At 37.9% G+C, this 24,277-nt stretch overlaps 1 pseudogene; it reads left to right on the forward strand.

The window, feature by feature from the left end:
- The first annotated feature begins 7,202 nt into the window (after positions 1–7,202).
- Positions 7,203–24,277, forward strand: part of LOC107562341 (interphotoreceptor matrix proteoglycan 2-like) — a 22,309-nt pseudogene continuing 5,234 nt past the window's right edge.

Here is a 24,277-nt window from a genome sequence, read left to right on the forward strand (position 1 = left end):
GTGCCACTGGACCAGGGTGGTCTGATTGATCTCCACCAGCTGAAGAATAGTGTCCTGCATGATGGCACCATTGGAGAGGATCAGTTGCCAGATCTTGCAGTAATCATGCAAATGAGAGACCAGCAACACAGCGAACCCTTTCGCTTCCTCCTCAGACTTTGATGAATGCGAAAGAGCCTGGTGAAAATGGCCTCCACAAGATGACGCAGTCTGAACATTGGGCAGTTGAAGCTGTAGACCCCAACACACATAGTTTCAGGCTGTCCACTCTAGGGGTGAAAACAGCCTTCTTTTGAAATATCCAGGCTGTTGATGTTGATGCTTTGCACCACCTGCCCTGCATAGGTGAGAAGAGGGGAGGGTTTTGTGGTGACTGATGCTGTGGCCTGGTCTTGGTTCCACCTGTTCAGGCCGTCCAGGAGATACAACTGAAAATTCAGTGTGTTAGCACTGGTTCCAGTAAAGAAGTGAACAATGAAAAACATGAAAGTGAGTTTGAATTTTATGAGTTTTTTCAGAAAATATAAAGAGACATTATATATTTGATTGTGTTGAATTTGTACCATACAGCAATAATAAAGAGCCTCAAACCTGGAATGAACCTACCTAGCATTGTTCGGGAGGCAGATACACTCTGTCAGTTTAAATCTAGATTAAAGACCCATCTCTCTTAACCTGGTGTACACTATCACATTTCTATAATTCAAATCCGTTAAAGGATTGTTAGGCTGCATTAATTAGGTCAACCGGAACCGGGAACACTTCCCATAACACCCGATGTACTCGCTACATCGTAAGAAGAATGGCATACGCTTACATAAGTCTCTTTCATTCTTATTCCAAGGTCACCGTAGCCATACGGATCCAGTCCATATCCAAATCAGATGGTGGATCAGCACCTAGAGACGACCTCTACAGCCCTGAATGTCAGCAGAGACCATGTCAACTAGATGCGTCCCAGAGACAGATCCTCTGTGAAGACCTTGTCATCTCGACGACCATCGGGACAAGACCACAGGAACCAGACAAGTCCTCTGCACAATCTGACCTGTGTTGCAGCCTGGAATTAAACCACGCCATGCTGGTTTCGTCTGGCCAGAGGATAACTGTTTAACACTATAAAGCTGCTTTGACACAACCAGTATTGTATAAAGTGCTATACAAATAAAGGTGACTTGACTTGACTTAATCACTTGCATGTTATGCATCTTATGCACTTTATTCCTTTATCATTTATGGTATTCAATTAGTTATGGAAGGAGTCATCTGACACTCTCACACTTACCTAAAGTGGTGTGACCAAAACCCAAAACATATTATGGTGCCACGTGTGAGAACCTCTACACAGAGAATTGGGATACTTTTTGGGATAGACCAGGCCTGTTAAAAAATACAGTATCCATCCTTCATGAAAAGGTGTGGCTGTCTTTTCTTGGAATCTGGGTTAATAAATGTCAGTGTTTGACTCACTGGGGCCCCTGCCAGGAAACACAGACTGGCTTAACCGACTGCCTTCTAGCTGTCTCGAGGCGTCAGAGTTCATATAAATCACCTCACAAGGAAACTGTCAAGTAGATTTCATCAGATAGAGACTGTTCAATCAACAATCAAAAAACAACACTACAATATCAATGCCCCTACAATATTAAAGTCCACAAGTAGAGGTAGAGTCTTTTCACATTTAGCTTTTAAACATTAGAATAGTATTTCTGGCATAATTTAGGAGTCAGACACATGGTCTCGGTATCAGTCCAGACTAAACACTAATTTCTTCAACCAGGCACATACCTAACTTGTGTCTCAAAGTTATATTGCATTAGTCAGGTCTGCCAGGATTTTAACTCTGCACAGCAAATCAGCAGTGTTAAATCTGTTCTCTCCAGTGAATCTGCTTGTTAGATATCATTACCAATGGTCTACCAAACTACCAAATGTGTGGTACTTTTACTCTGTAGAGAGTGTAATGAATAGAGAGCATTTTAAGGGCTCTTGGCATGAATTTTTTTATTGTAAATATAGGTAAATATCTATGTGCTGTACTAGGGAGGATGCAGTACTCCAGGAACAGTTTGAAAACTCCTACTGTATTCAATTGAGGATGGAAAAAGTAATCATTATTCTTATAATCAATGAATCATTATCCTTTCACATTGCTTTTCACATATTGACGCATTAGCATCCTCTACCCCAGAATCGGCTTTGACCAGACTTGCAAACACCGGTATCCTACCACCGCTACACATCTTGAGAACAGATCTAAAGCATTAATGAATGTGGGTAAATAATCCCCAAACATGATTGGGCATTGCTCGCATCAGCCAGCTGCTAACATTGCTAGCATCTTTTCTGCAGTCAGATGTTTGTGACAATCAGATCTTTCAAATAGAAATCAGATGGGTAAAATAGAGATCACGGTCCTCCCACGATTTTGAATAGACAACTGAACAACATAAAATGTCATTTACTAAAGCAGTGGTTCTCAACCACACCACCACCATCCGCCACAAATCTATGGAAATAATGATTAAATGACAAATTCATTTTTAACGGTCACTTGTTGCCACCTACTGATGTAAAGATGTAATCAATACAATCTTCATTTGTCAATTACTTTCAAAAAGTGATTTACTCTATTTTAATCTCTACTGACATTGGTGATATTGTGATAATTTAACTTTTTGTAACAGAAATAACCATATATGTGGCTGACAAGACTGTTTGTAAAACTGTTTAATATATGACAACTGCTTTTTTTCAGCAGTAGCACTAACATTAATTTTAATGTTCTGGGGTCTCATTAATAAAACTCTCCATAGATTTCATCCTAAAAGTGTACGTATGCACAAAAGCAAGATTTTGTGTATGCACAAAAGTTTTCAGATTTATAGAACCATGCGTATGCCAGAACCTGCGCAAAAATCCCTTTATAAAACCCAGTCAGGGGAAGATTATGTGTACGTGCATCTCCACCCCGACTCCACCACCATATATGGAGCTTACAACGCCTAGTTTTACTATGCAGGGAATATCAGATATGGACCATAAATGCCATACACAATTATTATTGCTAAAAAAATCATCCAGTATCCTTGTCATGTTTTAGAATAAATACATCAAAATATCCATAGAAACAAAACTGTTTAAAATAGTTCTCAGATACATATTTTAGAATATAGTTGATCTCATTCTTTTCCAATGGCCAAATAGTATTTCAATTGTTTTAAACAATTTAAATCAAATTCAATTTATGCAGTTTTGCTGATAAGGTGAACATCTTTTAGCTATTTTTAGCCTATATTTATTGCATTGTAAATAGAATTGTTTGACTCGGGACGTCACTGACAAAGTATTTTAAAAAGGAAACGTGCAAATTACCATTTTCTTCAAGTTGTATCCTTCAAATACAGTGGTATTTTTCATAATGTTGTGGAGATGCCTTGAGATGATGTGCAGCTGTGCTTGTACAGTAAGCTATTATCACTGGACCTATTCAAACCAGACAATGGACCGTGCGACCACTGAATCCAGAGTGTTTGCCATAATATCGAAGTAAGTGTGCATCATTGATCATTGTTCTCGCTAAAAAATATTTTCTCATAACATGAGATCTGCAGTTTAGTTTAAAGATGAATTATTGTGCACCTACAGCACTCCTTGCTGTCATTATAACAGCATGCCATAGGAAAAGTGATCAGGCGCATCCACTAAATATGTCTATTTAACTTCTGCGTAAGGACTTTATGTAATTTCAGTGCTTATCTCCATTAATGAGAGTGGAATATTTTATGTAAATGTGTATATCGAAATGAAAACAGTTTAAAATCGTTGTTTACTTCATTACTTTTCTCACTCCAGGAAAAAGAGTGCGTACGCATGGTCTAGAATGTCCGTACATATTTACGCCAAGTTTATTTTTTATAAATCCTGATATGTGTGTGCGTGGAAAATTGTGTACGCAATTTCTATGCCCATGTTGTGTGTACGCAATGAGAACCCAGGTGTGTTCATACTTTTAAAAGGTTTAACAGACTTAAACCTTCAGGCAAATCGTGATATTGATCCAAACTGTGACAAATGACATATAGTAATGCATTACTTTTAAAAGTAACTTTCCCCAACACTGCATATAGAACCATCCAATTTAACTCATATGTTCTGGACTTATCAATCTCTTTTTGACTCACTCTCAGCTATCATGTGTTACCATTTATCCTTCTCCATTAGTTGACCTGTTTGGAGTCCTGCCTCCTGAGTGCACATTTCCATATTATTTTGTTAAGCTGGTAGCTGTTCTCACACTTTTAGAGAAACGCTGTATTTTGTTGCATCCAAAGAGATTGCAACTTTAAACAATTAATCATGACGCTCTCCCACCCAAACAAACTTGGTGCAAGAGGACTATATCTACTTCTCCTTCCATCATCCTTTAGCAGTGTGTGCCAATCCACTCAACCTGAATGACTCACACATACCTGGTCAGTATCTAAATGACCACAGGATTTCTATCACCACACAACAACAACAACCACCGCTCACTGCTACGATAGCAGCAACATTAACACATGTTTACAATACAAGCGTGAACCCAGTGTGCCTTTCTCTATATCTGTTCTGTTAAATGTAGGGTAGGCAATTTCAGAGAGGCCAGCAATCGCAAGCTAGCTTTGAATGCATAAGATACCACCCTTCCTGCAAATCACTCTTCAAAGCCACGCCTCCTCCAAAAACACATGAACGTGCACAGGCCGACCAGAGTCTAACCGGCGACACGATGAGAGACGGGGTTGGTGGAGGGTTGAATGCAACGCTGTCAGATTCCCTCATGTCTCATTCACCAATGAGAAAACTTTACAGTACAAAGAGCATAATATTACAATAATAACACCTTCCATTCTTGCTCGGTCTGCAATAGTGTAATGAAATGCACTGATGACCTGAAATGTTGAGCAGAGGTATGCAAATACAGTGTTTCCCACAGGATTTTGTTAGACTTGTGGTGGCAGGTGACGTTGCATATTCATTTGCATATTTATGACGTCATTGCGTCAAGTTTGCATTCAAGTTTTGGCACTTCGGATCTGTTCTACTCTATGAACTGTCACATACAGGTGCATCTCAATAAATAACTTTTCCACGACATTCTAATTTATTGAGATGCACCTGTACTACTCACATGGTGAGGATCACAGTATGAGAATCGTGTGATGTCACTATGATTATCGCATGATCTCACGTGTTGACTGGGTGGTGTGTCCCACTCTTGTGTTTCCAATGAGAGTTCTCTTAAGAGTAGATAGCCCTGAATTGTGATTGGTGCCAGGAATCCAAGAGGATCGAATAAGCTATTCACTGTTGAAAGCACTCCTCTTCGAGTGTATGGCTTTTCAGTGTTAGGCACCTGGAAGGTGAACGTGTGTGACATGAGATTCCACTGTACTCCCAAGCTTCTCTGCTCAGGTAAGTCGTCCGTGGAGAGGTCAAGGTATTTGATGTCCTTTGCCAAGTCTTTATTTGGAAAGGCATCTATTACTTTGGCTCTGTTCACTGCAATTTTATGGAGTCTGAGGTTTGAGACTGCAAGTGCCTCTTGTGTCCTTTTGAGTACATCAATTGCCTCCTCCTCTGTAGGAAATTCTTCACCTGCTGAAAGATCAAGGTTTTTTTTGGCATTGAGAAATTATGATTTCCAAGCAAGATAGTTTTCGGGACGGTCGTCAAATTTGTTAAGCCCTGATGTCACAAGCTGGTTTCGTGCTAAGAACTTAGCCAAGTCGTGTGTGGCCGCATCATGACCAGAGTGATGAGTTGTATGACTTATGTTTTGTCCAGAATGGGGCACAGGAGCAGCTGGACTCTTAGAATGGCGTGTAAAGCCATGTGAAGACTGGGGAACAGGAGGTTTACACTGATCTCCTTTCTCGCTGCCACTGTATTCACTAGCCTTCCAAGAGGACAGAACATGATAGACCAGTGAAGAAGGCTTTTTCCCTCTATCATCCTCTAGATCTTGAGCTAATTCAGGCTTTGAATTCTCTTTGGTTGCTACAGTGTCACTAGGTTCACTGTGTTGTTTTACATACTCTTCAGTACGTTGCCTAGGACTTTGCTGTGGAAGGTGGATAGATGAACTATGATGTGACTTTTTCATTTCTATATCTGCGACAGCAGCTTCCATGACTGCTGCTTCTGCCATTGCAGCTTCCGCCTCTCTCTCCTTCTCGATTACATCTAATTTTGCTTCAAGGCGAGCTTTCTCTATTTTAATTTCCATTTCCCTCTGTACAAATGAGGCTCTTGCCTCTTTGCTTTTATTGTTGTGATTATGTTTATGATTATTTTAATTCCTTTTTATGTAAAGCACTTTGAATTACCATTGTGTATGAAATGTGCCATATATATAAATAAACTTGCCTTGCCTGCGCCCAGATATGTAGTTCTGGCAAAAACATCAGCAGGGGCTGAAAGACACCATCGCCTTACGTACAGTAAATACTGTAGTAACTATGGTACATCTTATTTAAAATAAATAAATAAAATAAAATAAATAAAAAAAGTCCAGAGTTTAGAGGAATTTGTCATGGCAAGCATGTTAACGATTGAAACAGTCTAGATGAACTCCACAGAAATGCAAAGCACTGATAATCTCATGTCAGCATTCAGTAAATGTCCACAATGTTTCATGAAATATCGTTAACATGATAATAAACGACATAATCCGTGAGAAAATTTTTAGATTTCCCTTTTTTAACAGAGAAGCTAATGTGGGACGGTAACGTGACTTTTGCAGCAACATGCTTTTGTATTTGACCATCCAATCGCTTAAAAAACTCAATAGTAGTTTGTCTGTGTGTAAGGGTTATAATATCATTAACCTGTGACTTTACCTTCATCACTTGAGGCAGATTTCTCCTCCATTCTTCTCCAATCAATCTGAGACGCTTACATAATGTATAACTATTTGAATACGTCAAATAACGTCGAATAAAAGTAATTTTCTAGAAAATCTATTGATAAATTATCACTTCTAATTGACGAGTGTAATCAAACAGTCAACGTTAAACGCAATAGACACGCCCCCTAGAAATGCCCCGCCCACTCTAATTAATATTAATTTGAGACAGAATGCGGCCGATTTAATTGGTCTGGTACATTGGGGCAAAGCATATTTCACCCGTGTTTAACTTTTCAGTGTGCACAATTCAATGGCTACTACAGTTTCCAAGTGTCATTATTCAGTAAATTGCTGTTCCTTTTGTCTATAGTGTGAGAAAAGCGAAAACGGTTGTCAAGTGATGTTATGCTGAAATCTGTGACTAGACGGCGCTGTTTCCTATGCATGTGTACATATGCATGTGTATAATGTGACCGTTATTTCAGACAGTACGAATCATTTAGATTATTACTGTTTTAGATGCTGGTTACAATGGTGAACAGACTTTAGTCTTTGCAACTTCAGGGATCTTATCTATGCACAATCAGCTTGTAACACTCCAAAGAGAAAGGAAAACTTGAAATCGCATCATATGACCCCTTTAATGAATTCTGGACAAAATATTGGTCCATAATTCCACCAGAGAAAAAGTCCATCCCCTGTTGTTCTCTCACATCAATACCCACCAATTTATTTATTTAGAACAGTTTTGGACTGATTTCACTTGTAAACGGTATTGGTCCATGCAGATTTATCTCCTGATTCAGATGACAACGTTTTCATTTTATATATTTATATATTTCAATATTATAGATAGAGTGCTCATATAATTTAGCTGGAAAAATGTCTTAATGATGGATTTGTTAATTGCGCAAACACAGCTTTTTGCTTCACCAGACCTTAATTGATGGACTGGAGTGGTGTGGATTACTTGTGGATTATTGTGATGTTTTTATCAGCTGTTTGGACTCTCATTCTGACGGCACCCATTCACTGCAGAGGATCCATTGCTGAGCAAGTGATTTCTCCAAATCTGTTGCTGTTGTATAAAGCGCTATAGAAATAAAGGTGACTGTTCTGATGAAGAAACAAACCCATCTACATCTTGGATGGCCTGAGGGTGAGCACATTTTAATTTTTGGTTCAACTATTCCTTTAAATGTTTAAGTCAAATTTGTTTTGTAATGTGTTTGCTTTTCCTTTACAGAGGGTGAATATGAATAGTGAAAAATTAGAACGGTGTGACTGCACTTGGATTCATGACTATTATTTCATATTCTGGAAACTTCTTTAAATCGTCTATAGCAAAAATGGTGAACCATGATTATTTTAATATCGTGATACATATTCATTTTAAATTTATAGAAATATAACTGAAGAGCCAACAAATGATGGAGCACAAGGAATGGAAGGTATAGATGAATTGTTTTTGGTATTCAGTGAGAAGTTATCATCATTTTGGTAAGTTTAACTAAGCTCAATCTCTGTTGTTCAGGTTCAGTGGAAGTCCTGACTGAAGCAACAGTAGAAGTGTTTGTTCCTCCAGATCAATCTACTACTGTCAGCACTACGCCAGACATCTCTACTGCCTCACAGGTCTGGAGCACAATTTACATGACATACTTCATATACTTTATATACATTTACTGTAAAAACTGGCAGCAGTGGTTGATAGAATTTTTTTTTTTAAATATAGTGACAACTTGCAGTACAAGCAAGCACTTACTTCTGCTGTCATTTTAGGTCATGACCACCAGGTCAATAAAACTTGGCTTAAGCTTAACATCTAAAACAGATAGTACAGATTTGCAAAATATATTGTGCATTATTCACCTCGTGTACAGCTATTAGGTGTACAGCTTCATAGCCCATCAGAGATATTTGCAGGTCCAGCTACTGCAACATCCACAATACACTGCTCTCAACTGTCTGCTGGAAAATGAGGGGTGCTGGTGGTGATCTGTGGTTCATTTTATCGTGCTAACAAAAACATGGATCTCAACCTGCCATTATGAAGTGTGTTCCACTCCATCAAGTGGACAAGATAAGTTTATATAGACAGATCCTCGCCCCCTCAATTTTGACCAAGGGAGTGAGTCTACTTATATCTACACTGCAGGCAGCTCTATATAACACAATGCAACACGATTGTGACAGCACAGCAAATTATATTTCACTCCACCCCACACAACTCTAGTGTATAATATATTTATTAAATATATAATATAATAATAGTATAAAATTTGTATATATATATATATATATACTTGTAGATACTTTAAGATGATTTTATTTACACATAGTTTAGTGTATTTTTATTTTCATATGTGCAATTATAAATATTTTATTCAATAGCCCAAGTATGTATATAGGCCCACAGAACAAAATAATAATTATAATAATAAAACCACTCCATAGCAGATTCCAAGTCATCTAGGGCTTAGGGCATTAATCTTAAACCCATTGTATGGGTTCTGCCAGTAGTGGGCATTTGTGTAATGTAAACAGTGCCACACATCAGAGGCCACAAGACAGAGGCAAGTTAGCGAGGGAGGGCAATACAAAATTAACTGGAATACAGCCCTTGTATGGCAGGTGTGCTGGAGCAATTTGGAGTGAAACTCGGCAGGTCATAAGCCCTCCAGTAGCAGGACTGGACACCCCTGGTTTACAACTCAACAAATAGATCCTGTGTGGTTGTAGAGGTCTTCTCCAGCATTGTATCATGGACCTAGCAGAAATAGTGTATACATGAGGGGCTCTTCTCCTGTGATGGTTTGTGATCCTTTTGCATCTATGCCTTTCCACCATATTGAAACTTCACCCTCAAAAACACCTAATTGTGGTGATAACGGTAGTCAGTTTCTCACACGTGGAATCTAAAGGGATCTGCCAAAAACCAAAAGATCTAACCAGAGTAGAGAACATGGTTGCCTTAGATAACTTTGGAGCAAGATCTTTGAGTTGAAAGGGATCATGAATCTTTCATGCTTGACTGCTTTAAGATATTTTAAGTCTACAGTTGAGCTCTTAGAGTAAGAGAGGTGATGGCAATTTGGTGATGGCATTATACTTCACATATACTTTTATCTACAGCAATTTACAAATGAAGAACAATATGGGTAGTAAAGTGCAACTGGTCATCATACACTTCCCTCAGGTTCCTTACTGTCCTGGCTGACGATGTTGTTGTTGTAGAACCCAGTTGAACAGTTATGTTGTGGTCGACTGACAGTTGGCTCTGTCAATGAGCTCTGTTACATGGAGCTGTGTTTTCATAAGTGAAAAGTGATGTGACGTATGGTAACCCATACTAGGAACTTGTGCTCTGCATTTCACCTATCCACTCTTTAACCATCAGGCCACAACTGCCCCAGGTTGAGCTGAAGGTGACATTTCTTTATCTATGCTGAGATGTCTGAAAGGCAAGCAGAGATATGAGCTGAGATGGTGGAGTTGTCAGGTTGGAACAATAGCTAGAACTAAATAGCATCTGCATAGAAATTATGGAAAAAGGTATTTTCCTTAATGATCGAGCCCAGATAGGATATGTTTGTGGAGAAAAGGAGGGGACTAAACACTAAACCTTGAGGTACCCCAGTGATTAGTGACTTGAATGACTCAGACACTCCTCCTTTTCAGGAAACTTTAAAGGATCAGCTCATTAGATAAGACTAAAGCCACCTATTTGCCAGACCCGGCAATGCCCAGGTCAGAGAGGATCTGGTGATTTAAAGTGTTGAAAGGTAGAAGAATAGGACTAGCAGAATAAATAAAATTCTTTGGATTTCACTCTTGCCAGCCAAAGATTTCATTACAGATGAGGGTGCGTTTCCCATACAATGACATAATTTATGCTTAATAAAATGAATTGTTAGAGACATGAACTAGCTAGTCATGGGCACAAAAAGCATCTCTTTCATTGTTTTAACAAACTACAAATGCTGTTAGCTGGTTTATTTTGCTCAAGAGCATAAACTATTTAAGTCTATGTAATACTAACCACAGAAGCTGTAGTTCCAACCCCACCTTTGTGATGTTGCCTGTGAATGTTCATTGGAACTATGATTTTGGGAAAGACTGAATCACAGAACTATGTTGGTAACAACAGAACTTGCAATCATAGTTAATGTCACTATAGGCAAACAATGGTTTTGAAACAATGTTTAGGCTAACAGTGCATCTTGTCATTGTAAAGGAAAGTAGAGAACTAATTGAACACAATTGAGGGGTTTTGACATAAAAAGGAATGCTAGAGAGAAGTTTCTGGTTTTCAACTGCTGTAGAATTAAATGTTGTTTGTTTTTAGCAGAGGAATTACCCAAGCCTGCTTAAATGCAATTCAATTCACGTTTATTTGTATAGCACTTTTCACAATACAAATTGTTGCAAAGCAGCTTCACAGAAAATTGAAGTTTCTACATTATTTTTAGGAGTAGCTTATCAGTGGTGAATATGTCAAGGTGTGTCCATATGGCAGAAATGTACGGTACAAATCATGCAGTTAGTTAATGACATGTTTTCAAACAAACGGTGAACTATTAACAGCAATGATTATATGTTGTGATCAAACTTATAGCAAAATATGGTAGTTTTGTATGCTGGTTCAGGGTTGTCGTCATCTGAGGTCCTCGGAGGTGTTGGCATCATCTCTTCTCAGGTGTTCGGTCATCTCAGATCTTCGTATGGGCTGGATACAGACTGAAGCTTGTGAATTCCTAGTTATCTCGGGATGCCAACCCCGTGGCAGAAGCAGAGAAGCAAATAGAGAAAAATTAGCGTAGCTGCTGTTCAAACCAAGCAAAAAATTATGTGTTAAAACCAAGCAAAGAATGGTAATGTGCATTTTATCCGATATAAATGAAGTACAGGGTTATGAGATACATTATGTGAATGCTTGGCTAAAGAGATGTGTCTTTAATCTAGGTTTAAACAGAGAGAGTGTGTCTGAACCCCGAACATTATCAGGAAGGCTGTTCCAGAGTTTGGGAGCCAAATGTGAAAAAGCTTGACCTCCTTTAGAGTCTCAAAAAATATTGACAATGTGTTATTTTGACGTGCAATTTCAGTTTTGTGTAATGTGATCATCGTGGATTTTTGTGTAAAATTGCAAAAATATAATTAATTCATGCATGACGGCGATTTAAACCTAATTCACTTCAATAAAGATAACTATACGCTATTCTTGTCATGAGTATGAAGGTGTGGGGGTGCTGCTGTGCAAATTCCACTCATGTGTAGTACATGTTAACGCAAAGATTCGTAGAAAAAATATAAATGTTGGACTCTGTGGTCGATTCTGTGTTAAGGTAAGGCATGCTATTCACAATTATGCGTTGTGGCTGGGTTGTTATAGGTCTGCGTGACTCTCGATGTCTTAGGTCTAACTGAACGGAGGAATTATGGTATTCTTCTGTAGCCTGACGACGAGTAACTTTAACCGTTGTTCATGTGAACTCAAAGAAAGCCTGATGCTTTGTTTATAGACTATTTGTGGGTGGCTGTTTGTTGTTTCACCTATCAATTTGTGTCGATAAAGTATAATAGGGTAGATCCTGTATAGTGATTTATCCTATATAGTGCTTGCATAAAGCAAGTAGTGCATACACTTGTAGCTGTTATGTATCTTTGTAAGTCATTGTAAGCCCACGCGCAAGCGCACAACCCCCCCCTTATAAAAAATAAAACAAGTGGGCTCCCCCAAAGTCCATGGTATAATTGGAACACTGCTTTTGCCCCAATAAACTCCTAATTTGCTGCTTAGTATGGTAGTTGTTACGTTTAGGTATTGGGTAGGATTAGGGATGTAGAGTATGGTCATGCAGAATATGTGCTTTATAAATACTAATAAACAGCCAATATGTTAATAATAGGCATGATAATAAGCAACTAGTTAATAATGTGAATTGGTCCCTATACTAAAGTGTTACCAAAATATTTAACCCGGAAAGTTGTTTAAACCTTTTGGGGAATTATGTAAGTTAAACATTATTGCAGTGATTATTTAATAGCTCTCGTAAAACATTTGCAGGAATTGGATCTTCACAATGTGGTTCCTGAGCAGCCAGTACATCAGGTCATCGAGTTCAGCATTACACTGATGGACTATGGATATCAGGAGATACTGAGAGACACTGATTCACCTCAGTATCATGACCTGTCTCACCATCTTCAAGATCAGGTTTGTGAAAATTATAAACAATGATCCAGATTTCAGTGTTTTTGAGGAAGTTGTGCACATAATAGCACATACTATGATTTTCTGCAGATTTACTTTGATAAATATACAGCATTTAGACCAGTAAATTATAACTAAACACTGAAGAGATGCACAGAGATATGAAAATTATATTATTATTTACTCAAATAATTAATTAATTAATTAATAAACACAGACACTTGAGTTTAAATTAGACATACACTCTTAAAAATAAAGGTGCTTCACGATGCCATAGAAGAACCTTTTTGTCTAAATGGTTCCATAAAGAACCTTTAACATCTGAAGAACCTTTCTGTTTGACAAAAGGTTCTTTGGGGCGAAAGAAGGTTCTTCAGATTACAAAAAGGTAAGAAAGAGATGGTTCTTTAAAGAACCTTTGACTAAATGGTTCTTTGTGGAACTTAAAATGGTTCTTCTATGGCATCGCTTGAAGAACCTTTTGAAGCACCTTTATTTTTAAGAGTGTAGTATTAAGTTGATGTAATAATCAACATCAAGATAATGTTTGCAACTTAAAAGGTTTAATTAACTCAATAAATATTAATTTTAATAGAATTTCAACTTCCAACCATGCATGTATTTAAGTTGCATGTCCCTTGAATTTCTTTTTAGAGTGCATGAGGCTCAGATTATTCAACAATGTTGTAGGAAACTTCACATGTTCTGTGAATCTGTTGGAGATCTTTCTGTTCTGTCTTGATGTTGACAGTGATTGTGCTATCTGGCAGGACTTACTAATACATTTGCCCATACATATATAATGGGCAACATAAGATGTTAAAAAACTGCATGCTTGTTTGTTTGTTGCAGATGCAACACGCTTTTGCTGACCTACCTGGATTTATGGATGTCCAAGTGTTAAGAATTAGGTAGGTGTACTCATTTATCCTGACTTTCATTATAACAGCAGTGACCAGATGTTCACCTGAGCTCTGAATATATAATCATTTACATTTACACTGAGATGCAAACCCATTTGTGTTTGTATTCTGCTTCTCTACCATCATGCTACTATTCATATTTCACTAGGAAACTGTTTTGTGCATGACTGATTTCTTGTTGCATTTGATTTTTTTTCTGTTTCCTTTCCTACATGCAAGTGAGGCAGAAGCACCTAAAGGGTAAAAGTTACATTTGTGTGTAATGTGTTGAATAATGTGTCGAGTCTTTGTGTACATCACCTTTAGTTTCTATTGTTTGGAGCGTCTGATACATGAGTTAATATAAATGCACATTGCTACTATTTATCCAGAGCTGGAGGACTATCTGCAGTCTACACAGCTGTTTTTGAGACTACTGTACCTACCATTGCTGATGTAAATCTGGACATCGGCACGGTTGTTTCATCTACAGGACAAAGTCTGAAGGATATGATAGTTAAAGCACTGAGCTAAAAGGCATCACTTCTTGATCTTAATTCACTGACCTTTGAGACAGGTAAATGTATAAAAATGAATAATTTATATTAGTATAATAAGTAATGCATAAAACATGTATTTCGATTCACAATTTATTAAAAAAAAATAAATAAATCTTGTTTGATTATCTTGTACACGTTCTTCACGTAGTATTTAATAGTTGTGTACACATTTTCTCGCTTCAGGCAAAGACCAGTCTCCAACCAGAATGCCTGTCCCTGAGGTTTCTGAAGACATTATAACTGAGGTGACTAATATAATTAAGCAAGTAGGAACAAGAGACTTTCTATATTCTATATTGTCAATATAGTCATTACTAAAGGAGCACAGCTCACAGAGATTGATGCCTGTGATGCCTTCCATATTGACATATAGCACAGCTTTATTGCTTTAAAAATGGTTACCAAATTAAAATAAATAAATAAGGACACAGCCTTTAATGAAAATAACAGTCATCTTTTATGAAACATAACATCCCTAAATGCAATAACATAATTCTACACCTGTTAATTTGCAGACCTTTGATCAAGATTCATATGGTGACCTCAGTTTTCCAACAAAAGGACCAAAGATTGAAGTTCATATTTCATCAGGTGGCGATGAGAATGTTTTGGAGACCATTATAGACCCAATTTCGGACACAGACAGCACCACAACAACAAAATCAGAATCAGAAACAGTTGAACCTGAGAGTGATGCAGTCATTATACACCAGCTTGAAACTATTAAAGGGGAAACTGGTGAACTCATAACAGAGATTTTTCAAGTTCCACCAGTAGAGGAAGACAGTAAACCAGTTGTTATTGATGATAAAGACAACAATTGGTCTCCAACATCTTCATCCGCTGCCTCAGCATTACCCCCGAGTGAAGAACAGCCTAGAACTACAGAGAAACCAACAGCAGATAGTCCTAAATGCAATAACATAATTCTACACCTGTTAATTTGCAGACCTTTGATCAAGATTCATATGGTGACCTCAGTTTTCCAACAAAAGGACCAAAGATTGAAGTTCATATTTCATCAGGTGGCGATGAGAATGTTTTGGAGACCATTATAGACCCAATTTCGGACACAGACAGCACCACAACAACAAAATCAGAATCAGAAACAGTTGAACCTGAGAGTGATGCAGTCATTATACACCAGCTTGAAACTATTAAAGGGGAAACTGGTGAACTCATAACAGAGATTTTTCAAGTTCCACCAGTAGAGGAAGACAGCAAACCAGTTGTTATTGATGATAAAGACAACAATTGGTCTCCAACATCTTCATCTGCTGCGTCAGCATTACCCCCGAGTGAAGAACAGCCTAGAACTACAGAGAAACCAACAGATAGACTTTAATTTAAACACTATACCAGAAGATGACATCATATTTAACCCAGTAACCACTGTCCACATTTTGTTCACCACTGCAACAACCGTTAGTCCTAGGTCTGAACAACCAGAGTTGGTTGTCACAACCGACTTTAGCATCACCCTGCAGCCTTCAACTGAACCAATTGATCCAATAACTGAAGTGACAGATTCTAATGAAATTCCAGAGGTGCCTCAACCAGTGGATCCTGGAATAGTAGTAAAGGAAGAAGAAGAAGTGGTGATGGCTGAACCAGACAAAGAGACTAAGTCTGAAGTTGCTTTATCCAATGTAAAAGTTGTGACAATAGAAACTGTAGAAGTAACTGAACCTGAGAATGATGTTGTTTTAGAAGATCGGGTATTACGACCTGAAGCAGTGACTATAGTAACAGAAACTCATGCCGAGTATGGCACATTAGAGCCTGTGGAATCAGTTGTGCTACCAGAACCAGAGGATGAGATTGGAAAATCAACTAACCAGGATGAAGTAGAACCCAGAACCCGAGGAAAACTTTTAGTGCCAGTACCAGAGGTCATTATAGAATCAAAAGAAGATGTTCAGGAACATAAAACCGATGAGGAGATTAAAGTGAAACATGAGGATGATGTTCAGGCAGCCAAGAAGCCAGGAACTGAGACAGTACAGCCTAAGGAGGTAAGTACTGAAAGAGAAGCTGATGAATCAGAACCTGCTGATGTTGTAGAATATGAAGGCAGCGTCAAAACTGAACAGCCCACTGTGTAGATCGCAAGTCAAGTTCCCAAAACTACTGAAGGCTCAGCCAAACCTCCTGCAGACATGATTAAGATTAAACCACCAGAGATTTCTGTCACAGAAAATTACCTTGTTGAGAATATTGACTATTACCAGCCTGAAGAAGGTCATAATTTGCCCTTTGTGGCAGTTGACGGTGTTCAACTTGGCACAGATATTAGTAAACCTGAACATGTGGAAGACTTTGGGGTTGAGGACCAACTCTCCAAACCTGGGGTTATTGAGGGAGTTCTTGATATACCAGATCTGGTTACAGAGGACAACACCACAGAACCAGATGTGGCTATTGTTCTCCCTACTGTATCAACGGCCTCAGAATCTCTACCTGAAATGATCACAGAATCAGCTTCGAAGAGAGATAAGGACCTATCATCTGTTGTGGGAGATACTGAGGAGCCACAGCTCACACAGAGGGGTGAGAGAGTTACGCTATGTGTGTTTCTCAATAACAATGTTTGGTTAATCTAAACACATTTTTAGAGTTAACATCGAAAATGTTTACAAAACAAGATTTAGCTATCATCTGAAACACTGAACTATTTTTGAACTACTAATCAATTTATAATGATTTCCCAGAGGAAGGCACTCTGACAGAAGATCTCCTTGTAGAACAAGAAGAAACTGCATCACTACCCATGGAGACATTAGCAACTGTTAAACCTTTGACAACTACACCTGCAAACCTTGACCTTTTTGAAATAGTCCTAACAGATGTATCAGTCGTTACACCAACATCTTTGGAAAAGGATTATGATTCACCAACTGAAAAAGTACAATCAACTGTTGTCCAGGACTTGCCATCTACTATTGGAGATATTGAGGAGCCACAGCTCACACAGATGGGTAAGAGAGCTATGCTATGTGTGCTTCTCAATACAAATGTTTGGTCAAAGAGATTTTTAGAAATATCCTTGAAAATCTGAAACAACGATATACGTATACCTTATAGCAAATTTACATCACTCTACAGGCTCTCTAATTTAAATGTGACACTGGAGCTGAAGCAGAATAATATAGGCTAAAACAGGGGTGTCCAAATAGTTTTTTTTAAAGGGGGCCATATTCGATGATTTGGACACATTGAGGGGCCGAATGCCTTTCCCTATATATATATATATATATATGACAGTAGCTTGAGTTGACACTTTGTATATAAAAAAATATGTAAATATTTTAACAACCTTGTTTTTAAAAGGTAAAAATGTATGCTATGTGTGCTTCTCAATACAAATGTTTGGTCAAAGAGATTTTTAGAAATATCCTTGAAAATCTGAAACAACGATATACGTATACCTTATAGCAAATTTACATCACTCTACAGGCTCTCTAATTTAAATGTGACACTGGAGCTGAAGCAGAATAATATAGGCTAAAACAGGGGTGTCCAAATAGTTTTTTTTAAAGGGGGCCATATTCGATGATTTGGACACATTGAGGGGCCGAATGCCTTTCCCTATATATATATATATATATGACAGTAGCTTGAGTTGACACTTTGTATATAAAAAAATATGTAAATATTTTAACAACCTTGTTTTTAAAAGGTAAAAATTTTTAATAATTATATGTAGAATGGCTTCATGTTTTTTAGTCTATTAACGCATTTATTTTGTATAAATAGAAATGCACAAAACTGCTTTTAACAAAAAATATCTGTGATTTGGCCTATTTCATTACTCCCTTACATTACATTCAATGTGTCTACATTAATAATATAATACAATTTGGTATGAATATCCTACATTTCTGCCACAACACAACACAGTTACAGTTAAGAGTTACTACAATAAATCCATTGAAAATGCTGGTGATTTGTGGATTGAAAAGTATTCTAACCGGTTTGTTGTCGCACGTGTTTCTCCTGTTTTCCGCGTCAGCGCTGTTTCATCTGCCTAACTAGTTTAAATCACCGTGACATCTGTGGTTTGTATGAGAAACCTCTGCTCCAAAGCTCACAGTGCTGTTTAGTGGTCTGGTGATCGAAAATTCGAGATCAGTCAGCGGATAAACACGTTGTTCTGGGCGGGTGCGGGTCCGTTCATACACAGGCCGCATTTGGCCCAGACATTGGACACCCCTGGGCTAAAAGAAAATAAGACACCCGAGTGCAGAAGTGACAGCAGCTGTTTTTGGTGAAAGTCTTCCTCCTCGTTTTTGAAAATAAACATACATAGATACAGGTCCTTGAAAGTGCTTGAATTTATTTTGTGCTAGAAGTTTTCTGGAAAAAAATTCCATATTATTCCCTCCGGTCCGCTAATGTGTTATTTCGCCAATACTTCGTGGCCATGGGCATCGCTAGGCCATTTTTAGGGGGGCTATAGTGTTCTTTTTCAATCAGCAGACAGCAGCGGCGCAGAGCGAGAAACAGAGGACAATGTGTGTGTTTAACGATAGATTGTTATAATATCTGCATCTGTGCAGTTTTGTTCTTTGTCATAAATACAGTTTACCAAGTTTTCGCTGCGTTCACCCCTCATCACGCCACACAGCTGTTTCCTCCAGTGAAAATGAAGCACATATGAATGCATAATTTATAAAACGATCATGTTGCCATTTTCATTTGAAAATTTAACTTTCAATGTAATAGATTTTTCAGTGCATGTGGCAAAGGTTTGCATGCTTGAGCTAAGGAAAGAGGGTTGTACTATGTGTGTAGCCTACAGTAAACAGGTGTGTGTGTGTGTGTGTGTGTGTGTGCATGTTTACGTGGTTTATGAGGATACAAATTTGTATAATAACATGGGTATGACATAGGTATTACAACGAGAAGGTGATTTATGAGGACATTTTCAGTGTCCCCGTAATTCAAAAGGCTTATAAATAATTCAGAATGAGTTTTTTTGAAAATCTAAAAATGCAGAAAGTTTCCTGTGAGGGGTAGGTTTAGGTGTAGGGTTGGTGTAGAAATCCTAGAATCGCCCCTGTTCGTGGCCTTTGCATACTAGGTTTTTTTTTCTTTTTTTTCCCCTTTATTCAGTTCCATCACACAAAGGCACAATGCAAACAGGGAAACGTTGGGAGAGGGTGATTTCGCTCTGTCCACTGCTGTTTAGAAGACTTTGCCAGGCACATTATAATGTGAAACAGGCACAGACCGAAGCTAAAGAAACCCAAAATGATACAGTCGATGGAGCATTACAACACTGCAGATACCTCTGCATTTCAATAGCCCACATCAGCCTTTCAGCATCAACAAAAATAACAGGATAAAAAAATAAAAAAAAATAATTAATAGAGCTACAACCAAGAAAAGGAATGCAGAAATTGGACAACCTTGTCGGATGCCTCGATTTATTTCAAATCTAGGAGATGTTCCATTGGCAAATTTAATAGAACTATTGTTACCACAGTACATAGTTCTTTCACTTTTGATGAAATATTGTCCGAAACCAAAGAGTTTTAATGAATCAAATATAAAATTATGGCTTACTTTATCAAAAGCTTTAATAAAATCCGTATTAAAGAGTCTCCATTTAATAAATTACTATACTGCACTAAATCAATAACTAAACGAATATTAGAGGAAATGTGACGACCTTTCATGAATTCACATTGAGTTTCATCAATTATCTCACTTTATTTCTGTAAAGTTCATTTCTGACTTTATATCTCACAATTAGGACTTTTTAATTCACAATTTTGAGTTTATATCACGCAATTCTGAGGGAAAAAAGTCCGAATTGGGAGATAAAAAGTTATTTTATTTTTCATTCAGTGGCGGAAACGGGCTTCCATAATGTACCGAATATTCTTCAGTTTTATGCAAAACAGAAATACGACAAATAGAATATCAGATCTCTGTTATTTGGCCAAAAATAAATGCAAAACTAAAAAATGCTTTTTTGGATAGTCGTGTTTGACACATGAAAACTGAAACAATGTATCTTACAAGGTAACACGATGTAACCTTGCTCTCACTCGAAACATGTCCCCACAATAAGTCCTTGAATTTGAGGGTATTGGACCTGGAAAGTCCTTGAATTTGAAGTTAACCAAGGTGTGGGAACCCTGTAACTATTTCAGTTTGCAACTATTTTACAGCTTAAAATGTAATTCATAACCTATCATTAATGATTTTCCAGAGGAAGACACTCTGACAGAAGGTGTCCTTGTAAAACAAGAGGAAGCGACTGCATCACTACCCATGGAGACACCTGCACCTCTGACAACTTCACCTGCAGACCTTGAACTGTTTGAAGTAGTCCTAACAGATGTATCGGTCATTACGCCAACATCTTTGGAAAAGGGTTCACCAATTGAAAAAGTACAATCAACATGCTTTCCAGGACATTGTATTTGAGTCAGAAAATGAGAAAGTGCTGAATGTGGAAACTGAAGACCCATTTATTCATTTAAAAGACCTAGCCACTGAGTTAGACCAAATAGAGGTAGTAAGTACGGAGACCATTGATCTCTTGAGTTATGACAATGGATACTCTTTTCCAAATGAAGCATATCCCTTAGAGACAACAAAAGTGCTAGCGCTCAAGTATTTCACTACTCCTTCAATGACCACAGCTAGCAAAGGCAAAGAACTAGTTGTGTTTTTCAGTTTGCGTGTCACAAACATGCTGTTTTCTGAAGATCTTTTCAATAAGAGCTCCGCAGAATACAGATCACTGGAAAACACATTTGTTGAACTGGTGAGTGCAGCTGTTTCAACTGCTGATTGGCTTATTATTAACATCTTAACCTAAGGATTCCTCATTAACAGTGGCATGTTACAGTATAAGAGAACAACTCTTTATTTTCTTGATTTATTAAAGGGGTCATATGATGCGTTTTCAGTTTTTCTTTTCTCTTTGGAGTGTTACAAGCTCTTGGTGCATAAAGAAGATCTGTAAAGTTGCAAAGACTAAAGTCTCAAATCCAAAGAGATATTCTTTATAAAAGTTAAGAGTCAACCACGCCTACCTAAAACGGCTCGTTCTAACACGCCCCCACATACCTACCTCACTATGTGGGAAGATTTGCATAACGCCGCCCAAATGTTCACGCAAAGAAAGAAGGCGTAACTTTTATTCTCGCTGTAGTATTGTTGTTGCCGCCGCCGCCGCCATGTCCTGAAGGCGCTGTGTGCTTCGTTGTGAAAGCGAAACTACTTTGTTTGGCCTTCCAAAAGAGGACGATATCTGCTTCGTCATGCCTGGAGGTTGCTGAGGAAATACATCAACTTCGCTCTGTGGATCGCCGGATCGGCTTTCACCGTGGCCAATCACAACGCACTGGATAGCTGGCCAATCAGAGCACACCTAGCTTTTCAGACCGATGAGCTTTGTAAAAATCGACACGTTTCAGAAAGGCGGGGCATAGAGGAGAAACAATAATGTGCAGTATGTGGAAAATAATATTTTCTGAACCTTAAACCGCATAAACACATTTCATTACACCGAATACACAAAATAATGTTCTTTTTAGCAGCGTCATATGACCCCTTTAAAGCAATTTCTTATAGTGATGAGTGAACATCACTATCCCATTTTTTTCTTCAAATATGACTACAGGATGACACTTGCTGAATTGAAAGTGACGTAGTTGAGTCACAATAATCTACAGTAGCATATTGCAGCTTCATCATAATGCTTATTGCATACTTTACACAATTGTATCAGACAGTATACAGTTTATACTATGCAGTATGGTAGTATTCTTTTTAAAGTTTGTGCTTAGACTCCTTCTGCTAACTCCTGCTATTGTCCAGTGGATTTTAAATGGTGAACATACATAAACTATGCTTTTGTCTCCTCTGTGCACAGCTACTCCCATATCTACAGTCTAACCTAACAGGCTTTAAGAAGTTAGAAATCCTAAACTTCAGAAACGGAAGTGTGGTGGTCAATAACAAGGCAAAATTAGCCAAGTCTGTGCCGTACAGCATTACTTAGGCTGTCCAGAATGTCTTGGAAGAGTTTTGTGATGCTGCAGCCCAGCAATTGGACATAACGATTGACAGCCATTCCCTAGACATAGAACCAGGTAAGAGTCTTTCCTGCTAAGCATCATACATCAGTTTGCTGGCCATTTTTTCAAACTAGTCTGTAAGCAGAAACATGGGCAGGAGTTCTCACAGAAGGTCATGAATTGCTACAAGAGAGATGAGTCTAATTTCTTCTTTCACTTTAGCTGATCAAGGTGACCCTTGCAAGTTTCTTGCCTGCAACGAATTTTCCAAATGTGTGGTGAACCTGTGGACAAAGGAAGCACAATGTTTATGTGAGCCAGGCTACGTGACGGTGGATGGACTGCCATGTCAGAGCCTCTGCGTGGTCCAGCCTGACTTCTGTCTCAATGGAGGAGAGTGTGAGATTGTACCAGGGCACGGTGCCGCTTGCAGGTACCTCAGAGAACAATCACATATAGATTCCACAATCTCAATTCTGTTTTGGAATTGAATAAAATGCGTGTCTCTAATGTGAGATCTAGTTTATTTTTTTTTAGGTAAATCAAGTTTCTGACTGTATGTTGGCAAACTTCTGCCAGTACTCCAGTATTTTTGGTAGATTTTTTTTTTTTTTCAAGATTTTCAAGAAATTACTTTGTTCTTTAGAAATATGTAAACACGGGGATGTTGTTGTGTAGTTCTGATGTATCTTTTTAAGAATAATCCTCCACTGTACATGTTCTAACTGTCTCTCTCTGCCCTTTTAGATGTCCTGTAGGTAAACTCTGGCAATTTATTGGGGAGAGATGTGCAGCGCTGGTCTCCGTGACACTAGACCCCTTTCTTTCCCTAGTGTGCCTCGTGGGGGTGCTCACCTTTCTTTATGCCATCATTTCACTCTTGTTATCTATGTGCAGGAAATGTGTACGGAGCAGAAAGACACTAACTCTAGTGTAAGCAGGTCTTTTTTCGTCAGATTTTCTGAAATTTTTGCGGTCAGATCATTTGTTGTGTTATCAAAGATAACAAAGACAAGACATACAGTTAAATATATCTCTGAAATGTTGCCTATGCAAAGATATAAAAAAAAAATATATATATATATATATATATATATATATATACACACAAATGTAAGCAATGAACAAAATAATGGCACAATCTGTGCATGACAGCTGTGCAAAACTGTGCAACTCTGCAAAATGCATTTATTTCTTAAAGGAATGTTACTGCTATATGTAGCTGCCAGGTTAATGGTATTAACTTTCAAGGTATACTTTGTCTGTTTTTACAAACTAAGAAAATAAATTGTTTATTGCTGACAAAAAAACAAAACAAAAAACAACATGGATTATAATCATTTGAAGACGTGTGTTTTATATAATCTTTCTTAGCATAACTATGCACAGTGAATTAGAAATATGGCACCATGATTACATTGTTATTTACTAAATTGGTTAGCATAAAATGCCTCAAATCTTTACTTGCTTCCCTGACTATTCTTCATATCATTCTGTTCTAAACACATTTATGAATACTTTTTAACCCTTTTAGAGATGTCTCATTCTTCATTTTCATTCTGTGCCTTTATCTGTATCTTTTCTTTGACTGAACAAAAAGTCAAGAGTTGGCAGTAACTCATTTCATGATCAACACACACACACATAATATTATATATATATATATA

This window comes from Sinocyclocheilus grahami, unplaced genomic scaffold (assembly GCF_001515645.1).
Source record: "Sinocyclocheilus grahami isolate Dianchi unplaced genomic scaffold, SAMN03320097.WGS_v1.1 scaffold819.1, whole genome shotgun sequence".
Classification (NCBI taxonomy): Eukaryota; Metazoa; Chordata; class Actinopteri; order Cypriniformes; family Cyprinidae; genus Sinocyclocheilus; species Sinocyclocheilus grahami.